Source organism: Mercenaria mercenaria, chromosome 7, assembly GCF_021730395.1.
Source record: "Mercenaria mercenaria strain notata chromosome 7, MADL_Memer_1, whole genome shotgun sequence".
NCBI lineage: Eukaryota > Metazoa > Mollusca > Bivalvia > Venerida > Veneridae > Mercenaria > Mercenaria mercenaria.
In genome coordinates this window covers 45,581,701-45,602,362 of record NC_069367.1, presented here as the reverse complement: position 1 = coordinate 45,602,362, position 20,662 = coordinate 45,581,701, and the positions used below count along the sequence as shown (strand labels likewise).

General features: G+C 35.4%; 3 long non-coding RNA genes across 3 annotated transcripts; 2 read left to right on the top strand and 1 right to left on the bottom strand.

The window, feature by feature from the left end:
- The first annotated feature begins 3,040 nt into the window (after window positions 1-3,040).
- LOC123531266 (uncharacterized) lies at window positions 3,041-8,558 on the top strand. The gene is made up of 3 exons (XR_008371936.1): window positions 3,041-3,155; window positions 7,350-7,490; window positions 8,486-8,558. It is a non-coding gene; the product is annotated as an uncharacterized LOC123531266 (long non-coding RNA).
- A 2,655-nt stretch (window positions 8,559-11,213) lies between these two features.
- LOC123555422 (uncharacterized) lies at window positions 11,214-15,535 on the bottom strand. The gene is made up of 3 exons (XR_008371934.1): window positions 14,777-15,535; window positions 14,050-14,170; window positions 11,214-11,958 (listed from the first exon to the last, which is right to left on the bottom strand). It is a non-coding gene; the product is annotated as an uncharacterized LOC123555422 (long non-coding RNA).
- LOC123555421 (uncharacterized) lies at window positions 14,479-17,207 on the top strand. The gene is made up of 4 exons (XR_008371935.1): window positions 14,479-14,552; window positions 14,750-14,943; window positions 15,826-15,954; window positions 17,072-17,207. It is a non-coding gene; the product is annotated as an uncharacterized LOC123555421 (long non-coding RNA).
- Window positions 17,208-20,662: the final 3,455 nt, after the last annotated feature.

The window sequence follows — 20,662 nt, the reverse complement described above, 5'->3', positions numbered from 1 at the left end:
TTGTTGCATTGAGGTGACGACATAATGACAAGGTGAGCTTTTGTGATTACCCTTCGTCCGTTGTCCTTTGGATAGGGAACTCTGCAATTGCAGAGCCATTCTTAGGTGCCCATTTCTCTTTCAGCTAGATAGGGAACTAAATTGTGTAGATAGGGAAGATCTCTCAAGTATAAGGTTATGTAAGTATGCAGGCGGATAATGCGTCTCCTTTGGAAAGGCATTTGAAGCCTGCTAAAAAATAATATCTTGTCTTTAGAATCAAATGGGTGGTGTCAAGAGCAGTAAGTAATTGCAAGTTGTGAAAGAAGATCAGGACATTACATCGGCCAGGCTCACATTTTGGGGGACAGTGAAAATTGTTTAAGCTAAATCTTTTAAGCTACGAGTGTATAAATTCTTTTTCTGAATGAAAATTGATTTTGTCTTTTGCAACCGGAATTAAGAGATAATGTTTTATTGAAATATTTTATGTTTGTGTCGTATAAAATTTTTTTTTTCTATTTTCAGAGCGATCTGCATTTGGGGAGAGCGATAGTTTGTTTTCAATTTTGTACATATTTTAATTTTATGACATGTTTGTGTTTTAAGTATGATATAATTAGACATGTTTGTAAATTTTACCATGTTTTTGTGTTACTGCTTTTTAGGTTGCATGTTGACTGCAACAGAACACAGGTGTTGGATGCAACAGCTGACACTGGTCTAAAGGTAATAGACATATTTTTTATATACCATTTATCCTCTGACAATTTAATAAAAACTGGTATTATAATATATAAAACATTGCAGTTTTAACTTATAACATTTATGTACATTTTAATATCTATAATTCCAGTTGTAGAAGGTGTTTTTTTATTGGTTATTTCAATATTCCTCTTTCTTGCTGTTCCCCCAAAATGTGAAACCTAGGATAAGTATTAGCTCACCTGTCACATCGCCCCCAACGAAAACATTTTTGTATCTTATTAAAATTTTTTAAATAAAATCCAACTTTATTGCGTTGAGGTGACGACATAATGACAAGGTGAGCTTTTGTGATCATCATTCGTCCATTGTCCTTTGGATAGGGAACTCTGCAATTGCAGAGCCATTCTTAGGTGCCCTTTTCTCTTTCAGCTAAATAGGGAAATAATTGTGTAGATAGGGAAGATCTCTCAAGTATAAGGTTATGTAAGTATGCAGGCGGATAATGCGTCTCCTTTGGAAAGGCATTGAAGCCTGCTAAAAAAATAAACTGGTTTTTTAAATCAAATGGTGGTGTAAAGAGCAGAAAAAGTAATTGCAGTTGTAAAAGAGGATTAGGACATTAAACATTGGACAGGCTCACATTTTGGGGGACGTGAAAAATGTTTAAGCTAAATCTCTTAAGCACTGGGGTTTAATTCTTTTGTGAATGAAAATTGAGTCACAGTGCAACCGGTAATTACAGAGATAACGTTTTTAGCCAATATTTTATGTTGGTGTCATATAGCTTTTTTTTTTCCCTCTTTTTAGAGGTATCTGCATTTGGGGAGGCTGATTGTTTTTGTTCAGAGGTGGGGCATCCGATGATTTCTTTTCAGAAAAATGAAGCTGTGAATCGATTAGTTTGTGTTTTAATTATGATTAATTACACTTTTTTTGTAAATTTTACCATGTTTTTGTGTTGCTGAATTTTAGGTTGCATGTTAACTGCAACAGACTACTAACACAGTTGTTGGATGCCACAGGTAACACTGCTCTAATGGTAATAGACACTTTTTACACAGAAAGCTTCAAGTTTGGAAAGCTGATGGTTGGTATGTGTGTGTTTTCGCTTTTATGTATTAAATGTTTTAATACCTGTTATAAAATATGAATACATCAATATTCCATTTTTGCGTTTTTATGTTTGTTTTATGTATGCTGCGATAGTCTTTAATTTTATCTTTTTACACAGAAAGCTTGGTGCTATCTACCTTCCAGATTGTTTACATTAGCAAGCTGATGGTTTGTGTGTGTCTTCTTTTTTTACAGGTATGTATAATGTAATATTTTAATGTATGTTTTATAATGTGAAAAGAAGGTAAAGATGGCATTTTTTTGGTGTTTTTTATTTTTGTTTTATGTATGCTGTTATTTAACTTTTTTGTCTTTTTTTTACGTAGCATGAAATGGGCATGCGGATGATCGGTATTTGTGTACTTGCTGTCTTACAAGTATGTATATTTTGATGTGTTTTTTGTTGTTGTTTTTTTATAAATATACATAGATGTATAAATACCATATATATATTTTAATTTTTGTGTTTTTTGCTTTATCTGTGATGATGTGTGCATAGGTTGCATTGTGTGAACGAGGGCAGGACACGCATTTTTTTTTTTTGGTTTGCTGTGGTTTAGGTCTGTATAATTAGGTTTTAGGGTAAGTATGTTTTTTGTTTTTGGATAGGGAACTCTGCACTGACAGAAAAATTCTTAGATACCTTTCTCTTTCAGCTAGATATCGAATAAATGGCTTAGATAGGCTTCAGACGGGCAAGGTAATGGTTTGTACTTCTGTTTTACAGGTCTGTATATTTTGATGTTTTAACATGTTTTATAATATGAATTGACTGTATAAATACCATTTTTGTTTTTTATTTTAGTTTTATGTATGCTGTTGCAATTTTTTATTTTGTCTTTTTACACAAAGCTTCAACTTGATGTGTGGTGTGTTCGGGTTTTTCAACAATTTCAGTCATATAAACGACGGTAAGTTTATGGTTTGTAATTTGTATGTTTTAAAGTATATTTTAATGTTTTACCACACATTTCAAAATATGAATATGTACATTTTTAAAGTTTTTTAAAATATGTTTTAAAGTATGAAAAGGATGTATAGATACCATTTTGTGTATATTTTGATTTGTGTATGTTACCAATTTACACAGAAAGCTTCAAATGGGCAAGCTGATAGTATTTGAGTACTTATTAATGTCATAGAGATTGCATTTAACCATTTTGATGTACATTTGTTGACTATAATATTTAATTCACAGACAAAGTCTGATGGTGCTTGATTTATTTTATGGTCATTATTAGAAGTGAAGTTCAAGCATGCATGACATTGGACTATTCTGGCTCAGAAGAACCTGGGGCACTTGTCACCAATCCCAGAAGGAGCAATTACTAGAGTTTGCGAAGGATGAAGTTGAGGTATGTGTACAATTTTTATCTTTCAGCTAGATATCGAACTAAACGGCTTAGATAGGTTTCAGACGTGCAAGGTAATGGTTTGTACTTCTGTTTTACAGGTCTGTATATTTTGATGTTTTAACATGTTTTATAATATGAATTGAATGTATAAATACCATTTTTGTTTTTTATTTTAGTTTTATGTATGCTGTTGCAATTTTTTATTTTGTCTTTTTACACAAAGCTTCAACTTGATGTGTGTGTGTGTTCCGGTGTTTTCAACAATTTCAGTCATACAAACTACGGTAAGTTGATGGTTTGTATTAGTATGTTTTATGTATATTTTAATGTTTTACAACACATTTTAAAATATGAATATGTACATTTTTAAAGTTTTAACATCCGTTTTAAAGTATTGAAAAAGGGTGTAAGATACCATTTTGTGTATATTTGATTTGTGTATGTACCAAATTAAAACAGAAAACTTCAAAAAATTTGGGAAGCTGATGGTTAGTATTTGAGTACTTAATTAATGTCATAGAGATTGCATTTAACCATTTTAAAGTACATTGTTTGACTATAATATTTATTTCACAGACAAAGTCGGGTGGTGCTTGTTTTATTTTATGGTCATTATTAGAAGTGAAGTTCAGCATACATGACATTGGACCCATTCTGGCTCAGAAGAAAACCCGGGGCACTTGTCACCAATCCCAGAAGGAGCAATTACTAAGTTTGCGAAGGATGAAGTTTAGGTATGTGTAAATTTTTGTGTTCAGCAGATTTGACCTCTGGTCCCTGTGGTAAACCTAGTTCAAATTTCTCATACTGTTCCTTCAGTCTCAACATGACCATAAAAATAAAAAATACAAATATATAACGGAACTTTCTGTAGCTGGACTTTATAACATATTAAGTATATCATATCTCATTTAATGTCACTTTGATTATGTTTCTGTGTGCTGATCTGAGTTATAAGATTGATCAATACTAGTGATTTGTTCAAAGACATTTTATACATTTATTAGTCCCCTAACTGGTTGAAAACCAGTTCGGGGACTATAGGAATGCGCTTTTCCATCCGTCATTACGTCCGTCTGTCCTTCCGCAATTTCGTGTCCGGTCCATAACTGTCATCCATGAAGGGATTTCAATATTACTTGGCACAAATGTTCCCCATGATGAGGTGATGTGTCATGCGCAAAATCCTGATCCCTAGCTTAAAGGTCAAGGTCACAATTGGAGGTCAAAGGTCAATAGGGTTTTTTTTTTTTTCCTGTTCGGTCCAGAACCTGACATCCAACAAGGGATTTTAATATTACTTGGTATAAATGTTCCCCATGATGAAACAGCATGTCATGCGCAACACCCAAAACCCAAGCTTAAAGGTCAAGGTCACACTTGGAGATGAAAAAGTTAATGGGACATTTTTCATGTCCGGTGTATAACTTTGTCATGCAAAACAGGATTTGAATATTACTTGGCACAAATGATCTCCACTATGAGAGGGAGTGTCGTGCACAAGAACCTGGTCCCTAGGTCGAAGGTCAATGTCACACACACATGCAAAGGTCAGATACAAGAATGACTTTGTCTGGAACACTTCTTCATGCATGGAGGGAATTTGATGTAACTTTGCATAAATGTTCACTATCATGAGACAGATTGTTATGCGTCAAGCACCGGGTCCCTAGATCTAAGGTCAAGGTTATGCTTAGAGGTCAAATGCCAAATTTAAGAATGACTGTTGTTCAGAGCATTTCTTCTTTATGCATGGAGGGAATTCGATGTTACTTGGCACAAATGTTCACCACCATGAGGCACTCTTGTTCTTTAGAATTATTTCCCTGAGTTGTGCCTTACTTATTACAGGCCGTAGGGAAAAATCGAGACCAGTTTTCTGTGGTACAACATGCATGTTACATCCAATGTTTAGGTGTATTTTGACCTATCTCTACCTTGTAAATAGTTTTGTGGACTTGTATGGATTTTTTTTTTATACGCCCGTTTGAAAAACGGGACGTATTATGGGAACGCCCCTGGCGGGCGGGCGGGCGGCGTCCACAGACCTTGTCCGGAGCATATCTTCTACATGCATGAAGGGATTTTGATGAAACTTAGCACAGTTGTTCACCATCATGAGACGGAGTGTCATGCGCAAGAACCAGGTCCCTAGGTCTAAGGTCAAGGTCACACTTAGAGGTCAAAGGTCAAATTCAAGAATGACTTTGTCCGGACCATATCTTCTTCATGCATAGAGGGATTTTGATGAAAGTTGGCACAATTGTTCATCATCATGAGAAGGAGTGTCATGCGCAAGAACCAGGTCCCTAGGTCTAAGGTCAAGGTCACACTTAAGAGGTCAAAGGATACAAGAATGAAAACTTTGTCCGGAGCATTTCTTCTTCATGCATAGAGGGATTTTGATATAACTTGGCACAAATGTTCACCACTATGAGGCGGAGTGTCATGCGCAAGAACCAGGTCTCTAGGTCTAAGGTCAAGGTCACACTTAGAGGTCAAAGGATACAAGAATGAAAACCTTGTCCGGAGCATTTCTTCTTCATGCATAGAGGGATTTTGATATAACTTGGCACAAATGTTCACCACCACGAGACGTAGTGTCATGCGCAAGAACCAGGTCCCTAGGTCTAAGGTCAAGGTCACACTTAGAGGCCAAAGGTCAGATACAAGAATGACTTTGTCCGAAGCATTTCTTCTTCATGCATGGAGGGATTTTGATGTAACTTGACACAATTATACACCATCATGAGACGAAGTGTCATGCGCAGTTCCCTTCTTTCGAATTACTTCCCTTTGTTGTTACTATAAATAGTTTATATTGTAACTTGTTCATTACTAGTCGTAGGGAAAAATAGAGACCACTTTTCTGTAGTACAACATGCATGCTACATCCAGTTTTGAGGTGTATTTTGACCAGTCTCTACCTGGTAAAGATTTTTGTGAGGACTTACAATTTTTTTTTTTTTTTTTTTTTTTTTTTTTGTTTTAAGATTAACTTCCCTTAGTTGTTACTATAAATAACTTATATTGTAACTTTTTTATAATTGACCGTAGGGAAAAACCAAGACCACTTTTCGGTGGTACAACATAGATGTTACTTTCCAATTTTAGGTGTATTTTAAGGTATCTCTACCTGGTAAGGAGTTTTTTTGAGGACTTAGAAAAACAAAACACTTAGTTATTACTAAACAACCACAAAATTAAAATTCCATTTGCAAATACAGGTGCTAGAGTAAAGAAATTTGCTGTGACGGGCGTATATTGTGACATTCTTGCACTCTTGTTATTACTATAAATAACGTTACCTTTTTGATAATCGGCCAGAAATGCTGTATGAAAACAACTATAGGGTTTTATATATACAAATTTTAATCCAAGTCTTTTGTTTATAACATACTGTATATATATAGTACAATATTGGTTATTGGAATGCAACAAGTAGTGAAGCATATGCCGACTGGGTGATTTCACGTGACTTTTTACCGATATGCGATTGGCTTATCGCATTTATGGAACGCCGTTTTTGCGATATAGCTGGCACTCTATATGATATATAGAGAAATGTTTGTGACCTGAATTCCTCATTCATTATTTCATATAATTTATTCAAACTTTCAGCAATGATCAATATTGATACTTTGTTGTGCATAAGGGTTTTTGTGTTAATTGCTCTTCAGTTTCCTGGATTATGGTCCTGTGTTGTCAAATAAGTTCAGGTGAAGCGTGAATCACATTTGTGAAAGCTGTAGTAAAGTATTTCAATAGTCAAGGAATGTGACCAGTTAAGCTAAAAGTTACGTTATACATGAAAGAGATATAGTTATTTGTGCTCAAAACAATAACTTTCAGACTTAAAAAATACATAGTCCATAGACCTACTTGTAAATCATGTTGAATGGAGTAATATTTCCTACATTAAAGCGTAATGGTATAATAAAAAAGTACGTTATTCACCTGTAAGTTACTGTCAACAATTTCTGGTCTGTATAACTTCTGGCCGCAGGAAATCTTTCGACTTGTACATCATTGACAGATATCAGTTCATTATGCTATACTGCAGTAGAGGAAATTAGGTGCCTTCCAGTAGGGGACTTTGTATTGCAAGGCAATACTTCATTCACTTGTTGTAACTGTTACAGGTACTAAATTTTTAGTTTGCATATAATGTACAATCTATTTTAAATGTTTCAGGGTGATGAGGATGATGATAGTTCAAGTGGGAAATAGTGGTTGACATTATGATATAGAGAATGGAGCAAAAGCAGATTGTATACTGGTCAGAATAAAGATGACTTGAGATGAAAAGACTAAACAACAACTAACTAATAGATGGTGCGTAGTCTCAAATTTTGAGTGTATTTATCACTCTACAACATAAAGCTAAAGATGTGAGAACAGTGTCAAATGCACCCTAGGTTGAAAGCCCAAGATTTGTCTCCTGCAGTTTTTAAGAAAGATTGGGACATAGAATGTGCATACTAATTTTACACTGTCCAGTTGATAACTATCCTTCATCAATCGAATAAATGAGAAAACCATGGTCACCAGAGGGGATGGTCACACTGCCCTATTGGTAGGTAGAGGAAACTTTGAAATATTTTTTATCAGAAACCACCTGCCAGATTTTTAAATGATTTTACACAATGGTAACTTTTGTGCCACTCTACCAAGAGTGTTCAAATTATTTAGTTTCATAAATGAAGAGAAGGCGCTGTTTGAGGATTGGTTACTTTTCTTTACATGTAATAAGTGCAATATTTAATAGAAATCTTTTTTAAATTGTTGGTCAGATTTTAAAATAATTACACACAAATGATCTTCATGTTAGTTACAACAGTGTCCAGGTTACTCCGTCAAAAATATGACTGCCAGGGGGCATGGTAATTTGGATTCAGCAGAAAAACAGCATCTAGTGGTAATAATAAAATATCCCCAGCCAAAGGCGGGATAAAGTTTTAGGGTCTTCCTTCCACTTGTCTGGAGCCATGTCTAGAATGTGGTTTACAGTAATTAGCTTTGCTAGTTTTGTACCTGTTAAAAAGTGGAAATATAATCACTCTTTCCCTTTCTGAAGTGTAACCAAACAACTATGGCTATATTTGATGTATTTAAGGCCCCAAAAAGTAGATTTAATTTGTAAAGAGTATAATACAAAGACGGAATATCATTTACTACAGGTGTTATGAGACATTTTTGTGATTGGTTGGCTGATTATATACTTGCGCTGGTGAAATTATTAGCGAATTTTGTCAATTTGCGAAATTCGCTAATATTTCCACCTCGCTAGCTTAACCACTTATACAGTATGTTCTTTTGTTTACTTTCAGTTGAAGAAAAGTCCAGCTGCAAACTGTCAAGACATACAGTAAGGATGTGGATCTGTGGTAACTAAAGGTAAAGTCTCTGTGCATTCACAGAGAGAAATCATTCATTCAAAGTGATACTGTAGAATGTTGAATAACTTAAAAAATCAGTTTCTTGGTTAAAATCTTTGTTTAGGCCCACCTTTTCTCAAAAACTGTAAGAGCTAGTTTTGAAACTTTTTTGTACTAGAAAATCTGAACTATAACTCTTTTCTTGTATCTTGTCCAGCTATTTTTAATCCCCCGCCACAAGTGGTGGGAGGTTATAGGTATGGTCTCCTTCTGTCCTTCCATCCGTCTGTCCGTAACACTTTCGTGTTCGCTCCATATCTCCTAAACCCCTTGAAGGATTTTCATGAAACTTGGGTCAAATGATCACCTCATCAAGACGATGTGCAGAACCCATGAGTCAGCCATGCCGGCTCAAGGTCAAGGTCACAACTTGGGGTCAAAGGTTTGAGCCTTCCATTTTGTGTCCGCTCTACATCTCCTAAACCCCTTGAAGGAATTTTATAAAACTTGGGTCAAATGATCACCTCATCAAAACAATATGCAGAAATTATGAGTCAGCCATGTTGGCTCAAGGTCAAGGTCACAACTAAGGGTCAAAGGTTTGAGCCTTCCATTTTGTGTCGACTCTGTATCTCCTAAACCCCTTGAAGGATTTTCATCAAACTGGTGTCAGATGATCACCTCATCAAGAACTTGTGAGTCAGCCATGTCAACTCAAGGTCAAGGTCACAACTGAAGGTCAAAGGTTTGAGCAGTATATCTCCTAAACCCCTTGAAGGATTTTCATGAAACTTGAGCAAATTATCACCTCATCAAGACGATGTGCAGAATTCATGTCAGTTCAAGGTCAAGGTCACAGCTAAAGGTCAAAGGTTTACCCTTTCACTATCCATAGCAGTGGTGGGGGATTTAGCTGTCTTTCAGACTGCCTTGTTTAGGTTTACAGTAGATGTTTTGGAATTCAAAAATTTAAAAGGGTGATTTTTGCCCATAAAGAATGAAGGATTTCTAATGCTACCTGATTTATGCACCTGTCAATATTTTGCCCGCCCAGGGGGGCGGCGGGCCGACCCAGGGGAATTTGACATTTCAAAAATTTTGTTGTCTAAATCCCCACCCTAGGGACAACCTTTTTTGTCTAAATCCCACCCTAGAGCCTGGTTGGTACATCAAATGTTTGTCAAATTCCCGCCTGTCGGGAATGGTCTTCTGTCTAAAGTCCCGTGTATGCCCGCCGCCCCCCCGGGCGGGCAAAATATTGACAGGTGCATTAGTTTGTCTTTGATTGATTCACACTAGCACTTTACTTCATATTAAAGAGAAGTGACTGTATGTGAATCTGAACAGTGACAGACTGGAAATCTGGAGGTCCCAAGTCCTCAGAAAAGCAGAGGGGAAAAAGCTTCATTTTCTTTCAAATTCTGTTATTTACATATGTGACTCGTAACTGAAAAATAATTGTATTTTGCTATTTCTAGAGAGAAAAAAAGTCACGAAAATTAATATTTACATTCGCCCTATTCTTTTCCATTGAAAAATTCGACATGCATTTCGTATGAACAGCAAAAGGAATGGACCAAAAGTTAAGTCAACGCTGCTTAGTGATAACGGATTGCTGTTTTGACGACGTCCGCATATAGTGGGGGAGAACAATACTTAGAAGAAGTCGGTGTTGCTACAGAAGTAAAAGCTTTTTGTCCAGCCCGCTTGCAGAAGCGAAGACATAGCTGTCCAGATGGCTGTTTGGTGTATGTGCGTGCGTCCGTCTGTCTGGATTTGTTTGTCCGGACCATAATTTTGACATGCATGGAGCAATCTTGTTTATATTTGGTATGAATGTTAACCTCAGTGAGACGGAGTGTCATGCGCAAACCCCAGGTTCCTATCTCTAAAGTCAAGGTCACACTTACTGGTCAAAGGTCAAATTCAAAAATGACTTTGTTCTGAGCATTTCTTCTTCATGCATGGAGGGATTTTAATGAAACTTGGCACAATTGTTCACCAGTTTTGATAAAGTCAAATATCTCTGTTACTATCAAAGCTTTTGACTTGAAACTTAAAATACTTATTCACCATCAACGTCTACACCAGGAGAAATAATTCCCATAACTCTGATTTGAATTTTGACAGAATTATGCCCCTTTTTAACTTAGAATTCTTTGTTAAAAATTTTGATAAAGTCAAATATCTCTGTTACTATTAAAGCTTTTGACCTGTTATTTGCTATCAAAGTCTACACCAGGAGACACAATTCCCATAACTCAGATTTGAATTTTGACAGAGTTATGTCCCTTTTTAGCTTGAATTTTTTTACTGGCAAATCTCTAATTCAGAGTCGAGCATTGAGAAAAGTCGTGTGCGCTGTCTTACGGACAGCTCTTGTTAAAGTAAGTTACAAATGTATTAACATTGACTGAGCTTGGATTATCAAACACATACGAAAAACCATGTGTGTCTAACAGTCTTTTTACATTTGAAACCCAGTTATATACTGGTTTTAAGATAATATTTTCAGTTTGGATGACTTTAAACCAATATTTAATACAAGTGATCAGTAACAAAAATTTCAATTACTGACATATTTGTATGACACAACTTTATTAATTGAGATTATGACAGTGTAAACATTAATTTTGGTGTTCAGAAAATGTTATGCTATTAAAAAACGACTAAGGCAATGAACTTGTCATCAAACTTTATTCAAATAACATAACTGGATGAAATTTTGCGACAGAATAAAATATAAAAAGGCAATATTTATGTACAAATCTATTAATGATGAAACAACACCTGACAATTCGAAAGAAAAATTTCAAAATAAAATCATATTGATAATCACTACCTATGCTCAAACAGTAATAACGAACTAAAAGTGCCAAAACTTAAATTAGAGTTCTTTCATAAATCTTTTGCCTATTCAAAACTGAACAAACTGGTAACAGTATTACTGTAAAATCATTACCAGTATTTTCATTTGCCTCAGATTTTGCAGTTTTTGTCTCAAAGGCTATTTCATTTGATGTCATTGAATTTTAGTTTCAATAAGAGCAAAAATGACAAGTTGATTTGTTTGTTAGGATTTTTTTTTTTGCGGATTGACACAACCAAGAAATCTATAAATAGTAGTCTGGCACAAATAATGACATGATGTCACATCATACAGACACCCTTGTGTCTCTCACAGATATTCTTGTATACTCTGCTATCCTGCATGATTATAACACCCTGTTCACCCCCTAACATCTTCTATTTTTTTGCACACTTCAGTGGATCATGACTATCTTTCCAGATAATGACCTTAAACTTTTCCCAATCAGCCGATTTGGACCAGTCACTAAAGGAGGAGGATGAAGTGGCACTTCTGTTTTGCCAGGCAACAGCAGATCTGAAACCCATCATACGCTGGTACAAAAAATGGCCTCTCCCTGAAAAGAATTAAAGATATTTACAGTGCTTGATTCAAGAGTATTGTTGCATTGTTAAATAATTAAGTATTAATGCATGATGTTACTGTGCTGAGTATTTTTGCACATCATGAATAAGTGAAGAAAATTTCTAGTGAAATTTTTTACCAGTTGTTAGCTCACCTGAGCCAAAGGCTCATGGTGAGCTTTTGTGACAGCTGAATGTCCATCGTCAGTCGTGTGTCGGTCAACATTTTCTAAAAAAATCTTCTTGAAAACCACTGAGCAGAATTACACCAAACTTCACAGGAATGATCCTTGGGTGGCCCCCTTTCAAAATTGTTCAAAGAATTTACTTCCATGCAGAACTCTGGTTGCCATGGCAACCGAAAGGAAAAACTTTAAAAATCTTCTTGTCCAAAACCACAGGGCCTAGGGCTTTGATATCTGGTGTGTAGCATCATTTAGTGGTCTTCTACCAAGATTGTTCAAATTATCCCCCTAGGGTCAAATATGGCCCTGCCCCGGGGGTCCCAATTTTTACATAGACTTGATATAAGAAAAAAAGTTTAAAAATCTTCTTGTCTGAAACCACAACACTTAGACTTTTGATATTTGGTTTGTATCATTGTCTTATGGTACTCTACCAAAACTGTTCAAATGGGTTGAAAAGAGGCCCTGTCCTGGGGGTCCCAAGTTTTATATAGACTTATATAGGAAAAAGCTTTAAAAATCTTCTTGTCTGAAACCATATGACCTAGGCTTTTGATATTTGGCATGATGCATTGTCTAGTAGTCCTCTACCAAAATTGTTCAAATTATGCCCCTGGGGTTAAAACAGGCCCCGCCCTGGAGCCACTTAGTTATTATGTGAGTTATGTAGGGAAAATACTTAAAAAATCATCTGATCCTATTTCCAAGACTGTTTAATTATAATGACCTGATGACCCCAAGTAATATGATGTCACTTGACTGTGACCTTGACCTACTGACCTACTTTCTTGGATTTTAAGATACAGCCTTGAAATTTTGATGACATACACAGTTTTGCACACAAATCGTAAGACTGAATTTCATTGACCATGAATGTGACCTACAGACTTTCATTGACCTTTTATCATCAGTTTGACATTTGAAACATGTAGCTCATATTACTAAGGTGAGTGATCCAGGGTCATCATGACCCTCTTGTTCATATCTGCCATGTTGTTTTCACTTTGGCACCATTGCCATTATTCAGGAACAATAAATGTTACGTCACAAAAAAGTCTTAATTGACAGGAAAAAAAGTGACATGCAAGTTTTATAACTGTTGCTAATAGGCGCTTTATTTGTAGCAGCTAATGATATAAACAAAAATACAGAATGAGATATGGCCATGCCACCATGATGAAATATTGTATTTCCGATCCTAATTCCTTAATCTTTGAATTAATTTTTTCAAAAAAATTTATGAGTTCATTTTAGAAAATTGTCTGCACAGTTTTATTACCATTGTAATTAACAAATAATGAAGGCCTTTGAGTGGTTTATCGTCTGGTTTACCACGGTTCAGAGTTCAGATGCCTAGGTATTGAACCATGAGGGCGTTAGCCCGAGTGGTTAAATACTAAAGCATCTGAATGATGAATCATGGTAAATTAGATGATAAATCACAAGAAGGCCTTGATTGTTATCATTCTGACATATATGTAAGGGTGTAACGATATATCAAAATTCATTTTATCACGATACATTAGTTTAGCGATACGCGTATCGTATCATAGGCCTGTCTCACGATGCAGAAACAATAAGTGAAAATTAGAAATATTGAATGATATCTTTCATACAATCAGTGTTAAAGATAGTAACTAAAGAAATACATGTATCATTTATTACAGTTTCTTAAACTTTAAAGCAAAATTTCAAGTACTTTCGAAGAGTACATTGAATATTTTTCATTTTGTCACATGAATGCTTACTTACGGTACTCAGTTCGTATCTCAATATAATGTACCGTATCGTTGCATCTGTATCACGATACATATTGTATCGTGAGACTAGCTAATCATTACACCCCTACTGACATGCTCATAGACATATTTTAATGAATATACGCTGGACTTTATTTACCCCAGGAGTAATGTATTGGATGTCATGTGGCAATTTGACGTCATAATGCTTTCTTACCGGTCCTTGCTTCAACCATTGTTTATCGCAGAATATACAGAGCTTAAATTCCTTCTTTGTTTAACTGGAAATCAAATAGAGTTGTGTTAGAATGGGTATTTTTTACCTGCTGCTCATTTTTACTATTTTTTATGACCAAATCAGATTCGTAAGTATTGGTCTCGTATAAATTTGCCATGTAAAGTCAAATAAACTGATAGACCTTGAGGTTTCAAAAAAATTTAGAATCTTATTAAATGAAATCGTGTGTTTTTGCCCCAAAAATGTAAACTTTTACAGCAGTAAAAATAACCTGTTATACAGTAATTTAAATGAGCAGAGGCTAAAGTAAGCTGATGTTTGTTGCAATTAATTTCTTTCCTTTGTTTTCCAGGTTTGAAAATTGCAGAATATGGGGGCTTGGGCAGTAAAAATAGGAAACAACAATGACTGCAAAATTGTAGAATGTAAGCATTCACCTCTCTGTTTCTATTTGTAGCATTGTGATAATGAAGAGAACAACAGTCATTATGTAATATGTTTTTTAAAACATCTCTCAAATGATGTTTTATGATACATTGTTTGTGGGGTAGGGGGGATAAGAACATGCACTTTTCTTCCTATTATGATAATGACATTGCAAATCTTTTTTTATGGATTTCAGCTGAAGGAAAGAGTTTTATAAAATCACCACCAGACTTGACCGAATTCCCAGGAGTGCCAGAGAAGCCTATTGTCAGTGATGTCACAGATATGAGTGTTCACAAGTCATGGAAACTATTCCTTGATACAGACCGGTGTATCTCCAGTTGATTGTACTGATTAGAGTACTTCGGAAATGGCTTAAAATTATCAGAGGTACATTCAAATAATTTGATTCACTCCCTTTGTAGCCTTTTTGTGAGTCAGAACTGAAAGAAAGTACACATAAACTATCAAAGACATAACAATTTGATGTATTTGATACATAGGTAACACTTAAAAGCCTACCAATTATGTGATTGGTAAATATTCATTGCTTGTTCATTTTTAGTTAAAATTCATTGCTTGTATATTTTGGTTAAATTTCATTGTTTGAATATGTAACTTAAAAATCATTGCTTTTATTTTAAGCTCAACTATTCCAAGAATAACCATTCGAAGAATAGTCTAGCTATTCTACTCACCCTGGCGTTAGCGTCACAACTTGGTTAAAGTTTTGCATGCAAGTACATATGGCTGTCATTTAAAGGCATATAGCTTTGAAACTTATTTCTTTCTTTTTCTAAGTTAATTACCAACCTCACTGGGTCAAGTCTCATAATTCTGACATTTATTTTGGGCAAATTATGCCCCTTTTGGATTTAGAAAATTCTGGTTAAAGTTTTGCATGCAAGTTACTCTCTCCAAAACTAATGCAGATATTAAATTGAAACTTCATATGTGTCTTCGGGGTTTTAAAAGTAGTTGATTGCATCAAGTTCCATAACTCTGACATGCATTTTGGCCAAATTATGACCCCTTTTAAACTTAAAACTTCAGGTTAAAGTTTTGCATGCAAGTTACTATCTCCAAAACTAAGGCAGATACTAGATTCAAACTCTATAGACATTTTAACATTTTGGATAATATTCCTGCTTCTGGGACAATGATTCGAACAGTGGAGCATTTGCTGTCTTATGGATAGCTCTTGTTTTTGATTAAATTTCATTGCTTGTTTATTTTAAATAAAGTTCATTGCTTTTATATTTTCTTTTTCAGTCCTGGAAGGTTGCTAGAACCTGTTATACCAGTACAAATATAACTATTGATTGACTGGTTCCAAACACTACTTGTGTTTTCCTTGTCAGAGCAGTAAACAGCCATGGAAAAATGGGGACCCAGTCCACTGTACGTGATTATTTAAACACTTGGTAAATATTGTTTGAAGGTGTCCAATTGTTTTTTTTTTTGGGTTGTGCATGCAGCTTTTAATACCCCATTTCATAAATGATTGATTGGTTTATAATTATACGCCCGTTTGAAAAACGAGACATATTGTGGGAATGCCCCTGGCAGGCGGGCAGTGTCCACAGGAGTGTCATGCGTAAGAACCTCAAGAATGACTTTGTCCAGAGCATATCTTCTACATGCATGGAGGGATTTTGATGAAACTTGGCACAGTTGTTCACCATTATGAGACGGAGTGTCATGCGCAAGAACCAGGTCCCTAGGTCTAAGATGAAGGTCACACTTAGAGGTCAAAGGATACAAGAATGAAAACTTTGTCCGGAGCATTTCTTCTTCATGCAGGGATTTTGATATAACTTGGCACAAATGTTCACCACCACAAGATGGAGTGTCATGCGCAAGAACTAGGTCTAAAGTCAAGGTCACACTTAGAGGCTAAAGGTCAGATACAAGAATGACTTTGTTCAAAGCATTTCTTCTTCATGCATGGAGGGATTTTGATGTAACTTGGCACATTTATACACCATCATGAGACAGTGTCATGCGCAGTTCCCTTTAGAATTACTTCCCTTTATTGTTTCTATAAATAGCTTATATTGTAACTTTTTCATTACTAGTCGTAGGGAAAAATCGAGACCACTTTTCTGTTTTAGGTGTACTTCAAGGTATCTCTACCTGGTAAGGAGTTTTTTTGTGGACTTAGAAAAACAAAAGAATTACAATGATTACTAAACAACCACAAAATTAAAATTCCATTTGCAAATACAGGTGCTAGAGAAAAAGAAATTTGCTCTGACACTGACATTCGGGCACCTGTTTTTTTATTGCAAAGCTAGTAATCTTTTTATTACCTACTAATTTACAATTTAAATGTATAATTACCTAGTATATTTTATTCAACTTGAGTGATATTAACGGTAAATAAAGAATTTTATTTGACAACACACAATGATGTCACACACCTGATATGAAATTTTTACGTCACTATGGAAAAACTTTTGCTTGTAACTTAACTGAGTTTGAAAGTGAGTATGTTACAATGATGATATTATTGCAGAGAAAGGTCACAATGTGGTACCAACAATATATTACCCTCCCAGTAACTGAGATAGAAGAAAGATTACTAGACATTCAGATGTCCTTGTGTAAGGAGAAACTGTCAACTCCAGCGCTATCAGATTAAGTTGGATGGTATGTTAACATTGATAGCTATGTTAGAGATGGTCTCCCTATGGTTGAAATAACATGAACTAGCTCAAAAGCTGCCAGCCCGCTTAGCTCAGTAGAGAGAACGGGGATCGTAGGGCTGTCAGCTTGATCCACATGCAGGCAAGGCATATGTTCTCCATTTCAGTTTGATTAAAGACATATATGAAATCTCTGTTTCATGTTGTGAAGTATGCAGTTATTCGCAGCATACAAGTTATTATTGATACAGAATGCCCTTAGGCCAAAAAAAAATATATGTGTGGTTCCTGTTACATGGCCAAAAAAGTACCTGTAACTCTGATAATTTTCAGGCACAGGCATTCATCTGATGTAGTAATATTAGAGTGACCTTTTTCCTGGCCTGTGTTTTGGACTTAGTACAGTGTAATATTCAGAATGAATAAACAAACTTAATATACGATATATCTTATATATACAACTTTAACTTGTATTACGGGTACTTTTCTTACCTGAGTCCCCAGGTCCTGTGATAATTAATATGTTTCACATGCCAAACATTCACTTTGCAAGCTATGTTACTGTGAACATAAAATTAAAAGAATGAAAGAAATATACAGATCAGGAGAAGAAAGCAATATTGCAGCAAGTAAATTTCATGAAAAGAAGGTTAACATGCAGCAGAGAGTGATAAATAACTAAAGGGTACATAAAAAGCACCGGTATGTACTGATGCTGATACACCATTGTTTCAATACTAAAAAAAAAAAAATATCCATACCTGCCTACCCTGTTTTTTTTTTGGCCATGTAACAAGAACCACACATAGATTTCAAACTGTATATATATTTAAGAAAATACACACAGGATCAAAAGTTTCAATCATGATGTTACATCCAAAGTTAGGGTTGGCAGGAAAAAATAGGGTCGGTCGGGAAACTGGAACCACACATATTATTAGTCCCCTACTGGTGAAACTGGAACCACACATATTATTAGTCCCCTACTGGTTGAAAACCAGTTTCGGGGACTATAGGACAAATGTTCCCCATGATGAGACGACTTGTCATGCACAAAACCTAGACCCCTGGCTTAAAGGTCAAGGTCACAATTGGAGGTCTAAGGTCAACAGGGCTTTTTTCCTGTCCGGTCTATAACTCTGCCATCCATGAAGGGATTTTAATATAACTTGGCACAAATGTACCTCATAATAAGACAATGTGTCATGCACAACTTTCAAACCCCTAGCTTAAAGGTCAAGGTCACACTTAGCAGTCAAATGTTAACTAAGCATGAACAGGGTCTGTTTTATGTCCGGTCCATAACTCTTGACATTCATTAAGGGATTTTAGTATTACTTGGCACAAATGTTTCCCATGATGAGACGACGTGTCATGCGCACATCCCGGACCCTTAGCTCAAAGGTCAAGGTCACAATTGGAGGTCAAAGGTCAATAAGGTTTTTTCCGGTCCGATCCAGAACTCTGTCATCCATCAAGGGATTACAACATTACTTGGCATAAATGTTCCCCATGATGAGATGACGCGTCATGCGTAACATCCAGTACCCTAGCTTAAAGGTCAAGGTCACACTTTGAGATCAAAGGTCAGTAGGATTTTTTTCCTGTCCAGTCTATAACTTTGTCATGCAAAACAGGATTTAGATATCAGTTGGCACAAATATTCCCCTGGATGAGAAAACATGTTATGCGCAAAACCCAGGCCCAGGGTATAATGTCAAGGTCACACTTAGAGACCAAAGGTCAGACACAAGAATGACTTTGTCTGGAGCATTTCTTCTTCATGCATGGAGGGATTTTGATGTAACTTGGCACAAGTGTTCACCAACATAAGATGGATTGTCATGCGCAAGAACCAGGTCCCTAGGTCTAAGGTCAAGGTCATATTTAGAGGTCAAAGGTCAAATTCAAGAATGACTTTGTCCAGAGCATTTCTTCTTCATGCATTGAGTGATTTTGATGTAATTTGGACCAAATGTTCGCCACCATGAGGCACCCTTGTTTTTAGAATTACGTCCCGTTGTTTTACTATAAATAGATTTTATTGTAACTTTTTTATTACTTGCCGTAGAGAAAAATCGAGACCACTTTTCTGTGGTACAACATGCATGTTACATCAAATTTTTGGGTGTATTTTGACCTATCTCTACCTGGTAAAGAGTTTCTTGTGGACTTACATTATATAGATTTTTTTTTTTTTTTTTTTTTTTTTTAAGATTAATTTCCCTTTGTTGGTACTATAAATAACTTATATGATAACTTTTTTTATAATCGGCAAAAACATTTCAATATGAAAACAACTGCGGGTTTTTATATATGCACATTTTAATCCAAGTGTGTTGTTATAACATAATTATTATATATATAGTACAATATTGTTTATACATCATTGACAGATATCAGTTCATTATGTTATACTGCAGTAGAGAAAATTAGGTGCCTTCCAGTAGGGGACTTTGTATTGCATGGCAATACTTCATTCACTTGTTTTATTTAGCCTTACAAATCTGAAATGCTGTAGGAAAAAGGCATTCAGCCTAAAACAAACGAACAACCTTCTACCTTGAAATAAAATGAACTGGCTCAGCATGTCACTGTAGACATACTGAAGCAAAGTTTGTTTCTTTAAATGATGTCTTGTGAATTCTCCAGTCCCTTGCTAAACTATGCACAAAGTTGAAAACTAAAATAAGGAATATCTTTAAATATAACTACTAAGATAGACCTGGGGATCGATTATTCTAAACTGTTATTAGTAATACGGTAATTTACAATAATTACATTGTGAAATGTTCAACTAGATTACAGTTTAATGTTAAAATTTATATTTCATTTAATTTAGATTCAGATACAAAATAGATTTGCAGTGAGCTAAATGGGAAAAGCATGTGAATTAAATATGAAATTTGTTTTCAGGTGATTACAGAAAGTTGCAACAGGGTTCATGAGTCTCCTACTGACCATTTTTCCCAAAATCACAGGAAAGCTTTGAATATTATGAAATATGTGTAATGGCCTCCAATGGGGCACTTACATCGTCATGCAGTAAACCAGTAAAGACACAGACTGGTGAATCAGGTATGATTAAATTTAAGATATTCCAGTTATTTTATTCTTTGCTAGGTTTTTTTTATTAGCTTACCTAAGAAATGATTATGTCGAGCTATTGTGATCATGCTGTGTCCATCGTCAATTGTGTTTCCATACATCCATCTGTCGTCAGCAGTTGTGTTTAAAAGACATCTTCTCCAAAACCACTGAATGGATTTTGATGAAACTTAGCATGAATGTTCCTTGGATGGCCCTCGACCAAAGTTGTTCAAATGGTTTTGCTTGTTTGCGCATAGGGACTGTCAGAGCTAAAAATAGAAAAATCTTCAAACAACATCTCCTCCTAAACCAAACGTCCAATTTTGAAATAATTTCACACAAATGGTCCTTGTTTGACCCTCTACTAAGAT